General features: G+C 44.7%; 1 protein-coding gene across 5 annotated transcripts in view; it reads left to right on the top strand.

Annotated features, from left to right (window-relative positions):
• MCC (MCC regulator of WNT signaling pathway) overlaps window positions 1–12720 on the top strand; it is a 2118336-nt gene that overhangs the window by 1215881 nt on the left and 889735 nt on the right. The gene's annotated exons all lie outside the window — the stretch shown is intronic.

Raw genomic sequence — 12720 nt, 5'->3', positions numbered from 1 at the left:
CCCACATAGGAGGGAGAGTTGTTGGCAAGAGGAAGAAAAGAGATAAAACCAGTAGAGGGAAGAAGGGACTGAACTTCTAGAGAGGGATAAAGCCAGACCACTTTAGACTGGGGAGAGAACAAAAAACTGCCCCTTATGTAGCATGGATAGGGAGGCTTTCAGCGGTGCGTGCATTACTACGCTGGGGAACAGGAAAGGCAGTCCAGGAGTAGCTGAGGCAGAAAGTGGACCCAGGGATAACCCTGACAGAAGCTGAGATCACCACCAACCCACCAGGTTGCACCCGACTCACCTGGAAGCGTAGCTTTGCACTTGTTGGGGTGGTCAGGAAAGGTCCCCACAAGCAAGGCAAGGGGGGGTTTATGTTGCACACACCATGGTGATGACTGGGGGTGCGGCAAACTGAGCGCGGTGTTGCAATTTCATATGTATTGAGTGTAGTTAATAATGGGTGGGATATGTTACTTTTAGTGTAACCTTTTTATTAGAACGGATGCATATTAGATTTGCACGTGTACAGAAAGATACAATGTTAAAACTACCAAATGCAACAGGAACACGATTCACACATTGGAGTGCTCTTAAGTACGTGGAAACTGAGAGACAGGGAGAGTTTTTAATGCACATGCAAGGAAGAGGACTGGTCATAGAAAACACACTGAAGAAAATATGACAGTTATTAAACATGCAGGCACACTGATACAAATAGACCGAGAATTAATCAATCTAAATGTAGTGGGTGTTTTTTCATAAAAGGATTAACACAGCAGTCTGTTTTTTTTTTCTCGCAATGTGAACTTTAACTTTGAGAAACTGGTTCTGTGGAGTTTCAGAGGCCAGAGGATGGGCAAATAAGTAACTTCAACCTTTGTGATGGTCAGCTCAGCTCAAGGGGCAGACATGGGATTTATGTTCTGATAAGTATTGCAGAAAACAGATGTAATCTTTTGAATGCATGGTAGCTTGACAGAAGAGTTTTGCTGTTTGTTTTGACTAGCAGTAAAACATGGGGTAAGTCAATGCTCCGGGCTACAGTAATTGAAACACAGGAATTTCAATTGTATTTTCGGATGTGCTGTGTGCGATGAAATGACAGCTGTTTAGATTCAAATGTTATAATGGAGATGGGGAACCGGTGGGTGGGGGGATGAGAGTTATCCTTAGTTCAAAGAAGAACTGGTTTACTCAGCCTTCTGCATATCGCTTGAAATGTTTATGCGATCCATGTGCAATTAAAAGTTAAGGTTAAAAGGGCTAAGGCTGGTTATGACTAGTAATCAGTTATGCTTGCGTACACATGTTTAACTGACTGATGATGTCATGACCTACTAAGGATAAATCCTAGAAGGTGTGTTCTACATATGAGCTGAAGATGGTTGTTAAGATCAAGGCTACAAATTAGAGTTTAGGGTTTGGAGAAAGATTGGATTTCTTTGAAGAGGTTTTTGTCAAATCACACGTGGTGGGTGGATTGTAATAAAGTATATGCGAGTGTTTTAACTGTTGCAAAAATAAATGTATACAAGATGTCAATTGAGGTGGATTGTTGGGACTTGGGTTAGTTTGGTTCTATTGCAACTGCTCCCCGGATAATTGTACAATTGACTTGCTTTATGTACAAAATGTGCACTTGTTGCTCAGGTGGTGGGCCCGCTTGGGTTAAGGTGATGGGCCCGCCTCCTATACCCAACCTGGCTGGAAGTAATTGCTAGCTTGCGAGGAGAGTGCATCAAAGAAAAAGCTCCTAGGTGGCAGCTAGGGGTACCTCCAAACATGGTGCCTGAGAGGCGTGGATCAGTGGCTGGAGAAAAATGCACTCCAAGCCAAGGGTCAGAGGACTGTATTACCCCAACCCACCCAACACTGCACAAAGCTTCCTCCTTGAAAAAGGAACCCTTTGATTTGCTCCTTTATCTTTTGTTGCACGTCGAGTAACTTTGGGAACATATTTAGAAGCCCCAATCACCTGGTTTGGATTGGTTTATTTTGTTTCTGGAACATATTAAGAATTAACATTTATTTGAAGGGCCCCCTTTGGAGCAAGTGGGAGGACCTTATTCTGTTGACCCATTGATGGGTTCGGGACAAGCATCATAACACTTTGAGACCTGATCATCTTGACACTTTTAGTTTTTTCAGCTTTGTCACCGACCTGACACATTGTTTTACTCTGTACAGAAAGGGTATTACAATTCTTCAACTTTATTTGTCTCGTGGCAAGCATAGGGTCAGTGGGGAGGAGCTTGCATGTACAGAAGGGAAGGGTGTGCAATGGCCATTGTTGTCTCTGGTGCCACTTAAGGGGAATGGAGCTGCAGAATCCATATTCCTCTAGGAAGGGGTGCCAAGAACTGCAACCCACAGTGCCTTGCAATGCTCATATGGAGTCTGTGAGATGTCAGTCTGAATAGGGCGTGGACCTTTAACAGGCCCACTCACATTGAACCCATGCCCGGTTTTCCTGTGGACCTATCTGGAAGATTTCCAGTTCGTCTGCACCATCCTCGCCTATGTTTGGGATTAAGAGTACAAGGCCAGACTTGTAACCTAGAATAACCAGCTGGTCGGACCAACATGCAGTGAACTCGCACCTCAACACAGCGGCACAGCTCTGAATTCCTCACAGCTAAGGACACAGTTAGACCACAAGCACGGTTTGCACATGTGCAACACCGAGAACATACCTGGACATGGCAACATAGATCCAAACCCCTCCACGTTGGGATCAACTGAGAACCTGCAACATAAAAAAGGGAATTTGTTAGATGTAGCGCATCTGTATTACTGAGCACACCAGAGACACTGGAACACATACACACATGCACCAAGCAAGGAAGCAAGAAGCTGAGAAACACAAAGACTGCAAGAGACTCGCATGAGAAGTGTACGCAGAGTGAAACTACTGCATACTTCCTGATGTCATCCCGGGAAGCCTCGCTAGCGCAGGCCACAGTGGAGGAAGAAGGCATCATCCATTGGACACCAGCCAATATCCAATATGCTAGGTACAAACGCAAACGCAGGAGAGGGGGCTCATGGGGGATGGATTGGGGGATATCTAAGGATCAGGTACTCAACCTCCTTTGCACTGTCATTTACAGGGGCTCCTGCCCCGTGGGGGTAACAACGCCACTAGCCAGCTGTGCCACAGAAATTGTCACAGGGCCCTCCCAGACACAAGCAACCCTCAGCCCTTGTTGAGCCCTCTTCCAGCTGTCCCCAAGCTCAGCTCGTGCAGGATTTCCAGGGAGGAACGGGCTAGTGTGACGCCTCTGGAAGTGGCTAGCTCAGGTAGGTCGTTGTACTTTGGTGTCTGAGTCTCACTTCTGGTGGCAGCGTAACAGGATGTCACTCTACCATCATATTGCCCATCTATTATTCTATATATAATGTAACTATAAAATATTGACTCACTGAATCCAGTTTCCAAACTTGACAGTTCTCACTGGGATTGTATACCTTTTCCAGACTACTTCCTACCAGATGTTTCAGTAGACGGCATAACAAAGTATTATGATTAATATAATATTAATATTATGATTAATTTAGGGTGGAGGAAGATAGTCAGATCTGATTATCTGGCAGTATGCTTTACCTGTACTATACTGTATAGCAGCACATGCATATTTTTATTTTTGCTGATAAACTCCCAACATGGACATTTCAAACTAAAAAGACAAATTGCCCATCTTGTAGCATAAAGGTCATGAAGAAACTTAGCCTAGTGTTCTGTACCATTGTTGACTGATAACAATCCTGTCAGTCGGCTCAGGATGTTTCTGCTTGTATTACAGCTTGCAAATTGCAGGCTGGCCCCATGCCTGAGGTAAGCGCTTCAGTTTGTGAGCCATCCACCTTGATACAGAGGCCTCCATCAATGCAGACATACATCTTTCATAGCAGTGAGATGAATACACTTGACAAATGAGCTTAACACACATGCTAGATCTCTGGAACTAAGTGTGAATCTATGCTTGATGGCTCAGGACGCTGACGCCCACCTTGTTTTTTGCAACTGTACTCTTCTTACAGTGCTGCAGACCATTTAGGCAATTCCTACACGTCTCCGTGTTTTACAGAAGTGGAAGATATAGCGCAATGTGGTGATACCCGTGTATCCTCCATTGGGAGGAAAGGAGGGGAAGCCATAAAGAAAACCAGTTCTTTTGGGCCCAAGGCCGGCCACTCAGCCACTAGACCACAACTCCATTGCGTACGAGTTGCTTGGAGGTGCCACAAGTAGAAGTCACGTTGTTTATTCATCTCTTTGAAAATCAGGCAAAATAGAAGGATCTGCAGAGAGACATTTACCTCCAGCGCCTCCCAACGCCCGCAGGCCGCACCTAACACAGTAACCGTAGTAACTTGCAATTCAAGCAATTACCACTACATACAGTCCATAAGTTTACTTTCCATATCTCCTGGGCTGACATTTACGATATAGAATACCTATTCATTCCATATTACTAAAACCTATATTTGAAAATGTAGAGCCCCTTTCCAAAAATTAATTGTGGATCTCAGAAAGGATTGAAGCAAGTACCCACTCATAATGGAAGCTCTTCAATTAAAAGGTATTCCTAGGAAGTGCACTGGTGGCAGTGCCAGTGAGGATTAGAGCATTGGTACAGAGGGCGACTGGTGAGGGATATTAAAGTGGCGGTGCAGATTTCCTGCAATTACGGCCTTTTTTCTTTGCACGCAGTGGAACGTGCTGCTTGATCAATACATCACAGAACGCTCCTGTATCTACTTTCTTGCGTTCGCAGCAGCCTCCAGTGTTCTTTTAGTAGGGGTTAACATAACTCTCCGATCTAAAAGCTAATTCCCGTCAGTGGTGCGCCTCCATTAAGGGACTGACCTTGCGTCAAGCCCGTCTTCTGCGTTGCCCCTGCTCTCATTAGGGCCCTTCTTGCCGAGAGCATTATAGAAGTTGATGGCACGTCTGTGATAGTATAGGGAGCTGTGCTATTCTGTTTATCCTGGACACACATCTTCGTTAGAGCTTTTCTGCTTTAACCTTGGGGACTTAACATAACACGGCAGAATGGATTAGTGTACTTCTAGCGGCAGCACAATAGCCTGGGGTACGATTTTTAGCACTTTGTGCATTCGCCCAGAGATGAGTGCTATACTAATCTTTTCAAGAGCACATATTTAAAGTATCGACAGGTTTGTGGTGGCAGGCCATAACTGCAGTGCCCGGCTGCCATAACAGTTCGTACAAGGGTGCCTGGTGGCTTCTTTCACTGATGGCCTATTTGTTTGTATGATTACCATTGATGCGAGGCTACATGCCTCAATGTTTCAAGAACGTGAAACTTAAAGGTGAAAGATGGTGGAGTTTCTGCGGCAAACCTTGTTAGATCTTTTTGGGGTGGTTTATTATTTATAACTAATTCTGCCATTCATTTTCTCTTTCAATTACCTCCTCGCAATTCGCTTAAGAATTGACTGATTTCTATTTTTCTTCTTGCTTTTTACTCCCGTCTCCATTTACAGCTTCTTTGTATTGTTGTTAAATGCCATCATGCTCATCCTCCCCTTTCTTGCCTCTCTTATCTCTCCTTGCACTCCCTCATGCTCTCTTCATTCTCAGCACCATCACCTCCTTACCTCTCCTAAACCTCCATGTGTTCATCTTTTGTAACGTGCTAATTACTGGTGACCCGTCTCTAAGAGTGGGGTCCGACATTCGAACCTGTGTTGCTCTGCGTTGTCTTGCTTCCAAGACCAATACATTGCCCCTGATCTATCCTCTCCCTCTCTGTGTTCCCTCACGTTTATGTTCTTTTTTCCTGCTGGCCCTGAAATTATGGAATGCCTTTCCTCCTGACATCCGTACTTTCCCCACCCTCCATATTTTCGTCATCTTTTATTCTTATTCTATTTTGCCTAACCTAATTCTATTCATGTGATCCATTATTTGTACTGCCCCAGTTACTCTGTAAAGCGCTTTGGCGAAAGCGCTCTGTAGTGAAGCAGATGTACACGTCATTCATGGAGGCCACCCCCTCACCTCCGTCATATTGGGACAACAGCCAGAAAGCACTGTGCATGATACCTGGTATCGTCCCCATACCGCATTGAAGATATGCAAGACGTTATCTGCTCAGACAACCGTACCAAGTGTATCCTCGAACTGATGTGGTAGAAGGAAGTCTCCGAGCCGGAGGAGCCTGAGAAACTTGGAAAGAAAAACCGCAGCGTTTTCCAACACAATACCGTTGTATTTATGTTTGCGGTCGCTTCAAAAGCGACCGCAAACATAAATACAACGTTTTTAAAGCTGCGGTTTTATTTCTAAGTTTTCCGGGCTTCTCCAGCCCGGAAAACTTAGAAAAAAACAGCAGCTAGTGCTTATTTTTTGTAAAAAAAATAAATAGCACTTACCGAGATTCAGCTGCAGCTTTCCTGCTCTGGTCTCCGGTCCCCGTCCTCCGCCTACAGCACTAATGAAGGGAAAGCCACCCAGCGGTAGCCTTTGTTTACTACAGTTGGCTGGCTTTTCCTTCATTAGTGCCGCAAAAGCAAAAGCCAGCACAGGAGGGCCTCCATTTCACAAAATGGCTGCGCCCATGTGCTTGCTTTTGCGAATTTTGAGCTTGAATAGCTCAAAATTTTACATAGGAAGTTTTAAAACGGAGAATGCTAGTATTTTTTTTTTATGTTGCCTATCTATTTTTTAAATAAAATTTTTTACTAGACCATCCCTTTGAAGAATGAAGATGTGACTGAAGTAACCATATATGCAAATGTGAAGAAATCAAATACACTGAGAAGATAAGAGATGCATTAGATGTATATACGCAGAAAAGCAAGGTAGATGAGACCGAAGCTTGCTAAATGTAGGAAACACAATGCGGTTAAAGCAGCCATTTTGAGAAGATGGACATCGGTTTCGAATAATAGTAAGCTAAAGGCCCCAACGAGAGAGATCAAGGCTGCAGAGCTGTCGGGCACTAAAATACAAATTTGTGCAAGAGCAAAAAATGTGTTTGGCTCAGGATCAAGGATGTCACAGCAAGCAGCAATTGCAAAGCACAAAAGGAGTCGAAGACGATAAGCCATGTACGTAGGACATATTTCTCTTAGAGTCAATGAGTAAATATTTGCGAGTGCCAAGTATTGGCCAATCAAAGATGCAGAAAGCATATGCAAGACGGAGTAACTAATGTCTCCAGAGGCCAAGGAGAGTCATAGCACCAGGTATAATTGAATCAAATTGCTCTAAATAGAAGGCTAAGATGGAGAAAATCATGGTCTCCTCACACGTCGTCCAAGACCAGAAAACAAGGCCTATTCGTAACACCCCAGAACAAGATAGCAATGTACCTTCACTACCTTTAAAGTTCTGAGGAAGAGAACAGCCAGCAAGGTCAACTACAAAGATGAGGCCTTGACTTAGGGCCTAACTGATGAAAGATGGTAGGCTAATTGGCCAAGTGGGCAGTTGTCTGATGTTCTCCGCACCTGGGTTTCGTTTTGCTTACATGCTGCTAACGGGCCGAATGTCTGAGGTTGGAAGAGAACGCCAACCAATCAGGATGGCCTATGCAATGATGGACTATACATTGTTGCAGAAGCCAAGCCTCTACTATTATTCTACTATTATCTGTATTATATGAAGTTAGAGGTAGTTTCAGGCATGCCTACTTGATAAGGGGCAGCCAGTAATGTTACTAACCCCTAAATAAGCTATATGTATATATGTTTACTTAATCTATCCCTCTAACCCGATAGGTTTTTACTATTTACCATGAAGGATGACATCAGAGCTGATGTACATTGAGGTATAAAGCCTTTGTGTAATTGAAATGTATTTGAGAGTGTGTGAGCTGCGATTTGTAATGCTTGCCAGATTTCCCTACTTTATTGAACTGATGATAAAGTAGTGTTTTGCCATATTTTTTGAGTCTGTCCGGTTATTTGGGCCTGAAATCAGTTATTGTGGTAATCCCGTCTAGCACTTGATATGCTCCAGGTGACCATGTGACAATGTTGAAATGGGCCCACACCAGCTCCGACACATCTTCAGCCAGCCCTTTAAAAGTATGTTGTAGGGCATTTGTATAGTACCTAATGCCATTGATATGGCCTCAAAGCGCTGGGGGGGGGTGAACGCTGTTTGGGGGACCCAAGGTATGAGAATTGAGAAGAGGATTTAGCATGTGTGTGCATTTTAGCCAGTACAAAGGTAGGTAGGGGCGGTTAAGTCCCTGCCAGTGACCTATGGAGATCTGGCTAGTGTATGTGTGCTGTGATAGGGTGTTGGGGGAGTATGTGTGTCAAAGAGACTGATTATGGGCCCAGCTGGACCACATTTTGGTTTGTGGGGCTAGGCAGCATTCTAGTGGTAGAGGCGACATGCTTTGAGGTAGAGTAGTGAATTATTGCAGATGTATGGAGGTGGTTGGCTGTGCTCCGGGAGAGATATGACTATGCTCTATTGAGATGGATTGCTATACGTACCAGAGAGGGTTACCAGTCATTTGGTCGAAAACCAAATGGTCGAATGACCATTTGATCGAAGTAAAATGGTCGAATTTTTTTTTTTTTAATTTTATGGGGGGGTTCTCCCCCCCCCACCCCCCTTTTTCTTTATTAAAAATATTTTTTAAGAAACCAAAACTTAAAAAAATATATATAAATAAATAAATAAAAAAATTCGACCTTTGTTTTCCCGACCATTTTGATTCGATCAAATGGTCATTCGACCATTTATTTTCGACCATTTGACCGGACACCACCAGAGAGTCATTGCTGATATCTGGTTGCGATGAGGGTATACCAATCCTATCATACAGATGGACTGCAAGCCTGCCTGTGAGTGCTAGGTACTGTCTTGTTGTCTCCTCAAGTGACTCATCGATGCCCCACCTTCCACTATGGAGGAGATTGTTCACCCTGGAGGTGGACTAGGTCAGTCAAGATCCAGAAGGCAAGAGCCATGTCTTGCGTGCCTGTTGGAAGGTCAGGTGATCCTCTGCAGCAGATGCGAAGTGGGATAGAATTGCAGGTGGTGTGAACTTGGATGAAGAAAGAGGATCCCCTTATTCTGGTCGATTTAGTGACTGGGATGCAAGGAGGAGAGATGTGCCTGATCTACGGTTTCTGGTGGGCCAATAAGGTGTGAGCTTGTGTTGTACATATTCTGGCCTGTGTTGTGCACAGTGAAGGAAACTGAGGGTGGGTGTGATGTGTTCTTTGGGGCCTAGGGCAAGAAGGAGCCTTGCTGCAGTGTTCTGAACCCGTTAAGTTGTGATGCGGGCACGCCCATGTATAGGCAATTGGCGTAGTCTAAGAGGGCGATGGCTCTGATCATGGGGCCTCTGTGAGGAAGTCAGGAAGTGGAAATGTGGAGAATGCATAGTTGTAGATAGCAGGATTTTGACACAAAGTTGATGTGGTGTAATAGTGTCCGGTCTGAGTCCATGGTGCATCCAAGTTTTTCTACTGTGTTGCAGGTAGAGGGGGTGGGCCTAGAGAGGGCGGCCAATGGGGTAGGTTGGAGGAAGAGGGCAGTCTTCCTACAGATAATGAGTTCAGATTTCTAATAAAAAATAATAGAAGAAACCGTGCTAAGGAACATTGTGCTAAAATGGATCACATTTGGCCTGAAACGGTAGCCACCTGGCTCCCCATTTTTAGCACATCCTCATGTCATATTCACATGAGGTGTTTCACGAGGCTCATTCCTCTCGCCACTACTCTTCAACATCTACATGGCTCCTCATGAAACTCAAACGATATGGGCTTATACAATACAATTACCCAGATGACTCAAATCTGTAAAATGGCCACAGGCAAGGACATAGACGAAACCCTAATCACTTGCCTCTCACAAAGCAATGCATGGATGAGCATCCACCAACCTTAAACTCAAGCGGAATAAAAGTGCAATGATGATGTCTAATCGCCCTTCTATCCAACTGCCCATGCCATGGCCTACCGAAATGGAAACCAGACCAGAAGTCTAAGGAGGTTAAACAATTTGGAATCCTGTTTGACAATGAGCCATCTCTGGAACCTCAACTTAATGCAGTAGTAAAGAAATGTCTTCCATCTACAATCTTTGATTACTCACCTTTATCTCATTTGTCGCGTTGAGTCTAAGCCAACAGCATATACCTTGGCATGCACCACTCACTTAACAGAAAAGTACATTGAATCCAAAATTCAACAGGAACCCCATGTCTACACAAAAGCCAAAGCTGTTGCCTTTGGCGATGCTAGTTTTGTAACCACATTGTGCTCCTTTGGTCCCCGGTTATGTAATTCCCATAAGTAGCATTAGCAATGGTAACAGAAGTAAATGTGGCTTTTCTTGCGCAGTGGGTTGATTTCGTTTGAAAATATACAGTAAGGTTAGATGGAGAAAAAAAGCTTTGTGGTTTTTGCTAATCGGAGCGGGTTTGACTGCCGGATACTAACACTCTACGCTGTTCAATCTCCCACCCAGGGCTGATACTCCTGATTGAACATGCACGTGCACACTCTGGTCTCTCTAATTTTAGCCAACATCGGGTGCTGTGTGTGGGACAATCCTAATTAATTAGTTGTGGCCCACTACCATTGATTTCCTGACGGCTGTTCTTATTGCTAAAGGCCCCACAATGCCGCTTTCCGCAGCTTCCTGAACCATCAGTTTAAAAGTGAACATTTCCTTTCTTCAGTCCTATGTCCAAATCGAAGATCTATTGCGACAACAAAGAAATGGGCCATCGCCACCCCCTGCTCGCACTCGGCCATTTGTCCATTAAGTAAATTGCATGTAACAATGACAGCTTGCATAGGGCACTGTTGTGGAAAGATAGTTGAACATAAACATCGTTATAGGAAATCATTAAATCAGTAACCTCATTATTATTGCTGCTAAATCTGCAGATTGGAAAAAATATCTATCAAGCTCAGTTGGACGGACGGAGAAGACGGACGACTCCCAAATGAAGAAACTCGATTAGGATGCTGGCGTGCCGGTGCATTTCATTAGCAAACTCTGTCCTTCCAGAAGCGGATGCCTCGCGCAGTGCTGCATTCATAGTGGCTTGAGGGCTTTGGGGCGGGGTATTAATTGCCCTTCTCCCTGACCACAGCATGAACAGCCCCAGCCCAACAGGTCCCGAGTGCTGCATAAGCCTGCAACCGTTTCAGTGTGTGGGGGGGGGAGGGGTGCAGGGTGTAACAGATGACATTAATGACAGTACCATAATGATGAAGCCAGATAACCAAATAGGGTGGAAAAACATTGGCCACAAGCTTTATTGTATCATGAGCTATGTGTAAAGAAAACCAACCAACAAAAAACATGATGTAAAAACAACACAACTTTTGGGGAACAAGGGATCAGGTAAGCAGGGACCCACATAGGGCCAACTCGAGGCTGATCCCTGCCGCCCTTCAGACGAAACCTTGCGACTTTCTGTGGACCCGGCGTGTGAGCCGTGTTTCGGTTTGTCTTCAGTTACTTGTTTACCTGTTTTATGTGTCATTTTTGCAGTTCACTATTTAATTACCAATAGTCTACATTAATTAGCCACCTGCTTTCATTGACATCCCAGCTTGTTACAATTTTTCTTCTTAGTGAGGCGTTTGCCTTTTTCCAGTCTTTTATGCGTTTTCCGCCATATTGACGCATTATGAGCCTTAGTTTTGGATGTTACATCCCTTTTTAGGGTAGGCCCCTTGAGAGACGTTATTATTTTTCCGTGCTCTTCCATCTGTTTCCTTCACTTTCACCATGACTTTATTATTTATTTGCCTCTTGTGAGGCGTCAGTAGATACTTAACAACTGGCTTCCTCCTTCTGACCAGTTTATTCTGTCTTCATATTTATTTATTTTTTTGCTTTGTGAGGCGTTTGCCTTTTTTGGTTAGTTTATGCCTTTTCCTCTATGTTGATGGATTATTGGACTTCCGCTTACACCATACTCACCTTTTGTTCACCCCCCTGCGCGCCAGATTTGGTTATTTAGTTGCCTCTTGTGAGGCGTATGTTATCTTCTTTCAGCATTCCTGTGCTTTTTTATATTTAGTATTGTTGCCTGTTCTTCTGCTCTACTTTTACCTGAGCGGGGGTATTGCCTAGTGTTTAACATAGGTGCTAAGTCAGCCTGCTCTACTTAAAAGGAGGGAGGTTATTGAAATATGTCCTCACTTGTTGCAAGTTCCACGGTGCGCGCTGCTCCTGCAGTGCTGGCAGGGATGGGGGGGTGGGAGAATGTTGAATGGGGGCTTCCTTGCCCTCCACTGATATAGGCCAAAATTGACCTGGGAGCAGGTAGCCCCCTTTGATGTGTCAAAGGCCCTTTGTCTCCCCGTCCGTCCGGATGGGAGGGGGGCCTTTGATGTGGGTGTCATGGGCAGGGACTACCTGATGTCACCTGACCCTGTCACCTTCTCGCTGGCTGAGGGCGCCCAGAAGTCTGGACCCCTTTTGTCCCTGGAGCCTGGTGGCCCACCCTGCTCACCTTGGTGCTAATGGGCAATTATTTCCGCTTCCCCCTGCAAACCCACCTCCCATCTTATGCCCTGGGTCTTCCACCTCCATAGGCCCATGTAAATAAGCCTGGAAGTGTTTTATTGCAGGGGTCTGGGGGGGGGGGGTTGCAGGGTGTAACAGATGACATTAATGACAGTACCATAATGATGAGGCCAGACAACCAAATATGGTGGAAAAACTTTGGCCGCAAGCTTTTTTGCATCACGAGCTATGTGTAA

The sequence above is a fragment of the Ambystoma mexicanum genome, chromosome 6p (assembly GCF_040938575.1).
Source record: "Ambystoma mexicanum isolate Mex_15411 chromosome 6p, UKY_AmexF1_1, whole genome shotgun sequence".
Lineage (NCBI taxonomy): Eukaryota > Metazoa > Chordata > Amphibia > Caudata > Ambystomatidae > Ambystoma > Ambystoma mexicanum.
This window is presented reverse-complemented; position numbering and strand designations above follow the sequence as displayed.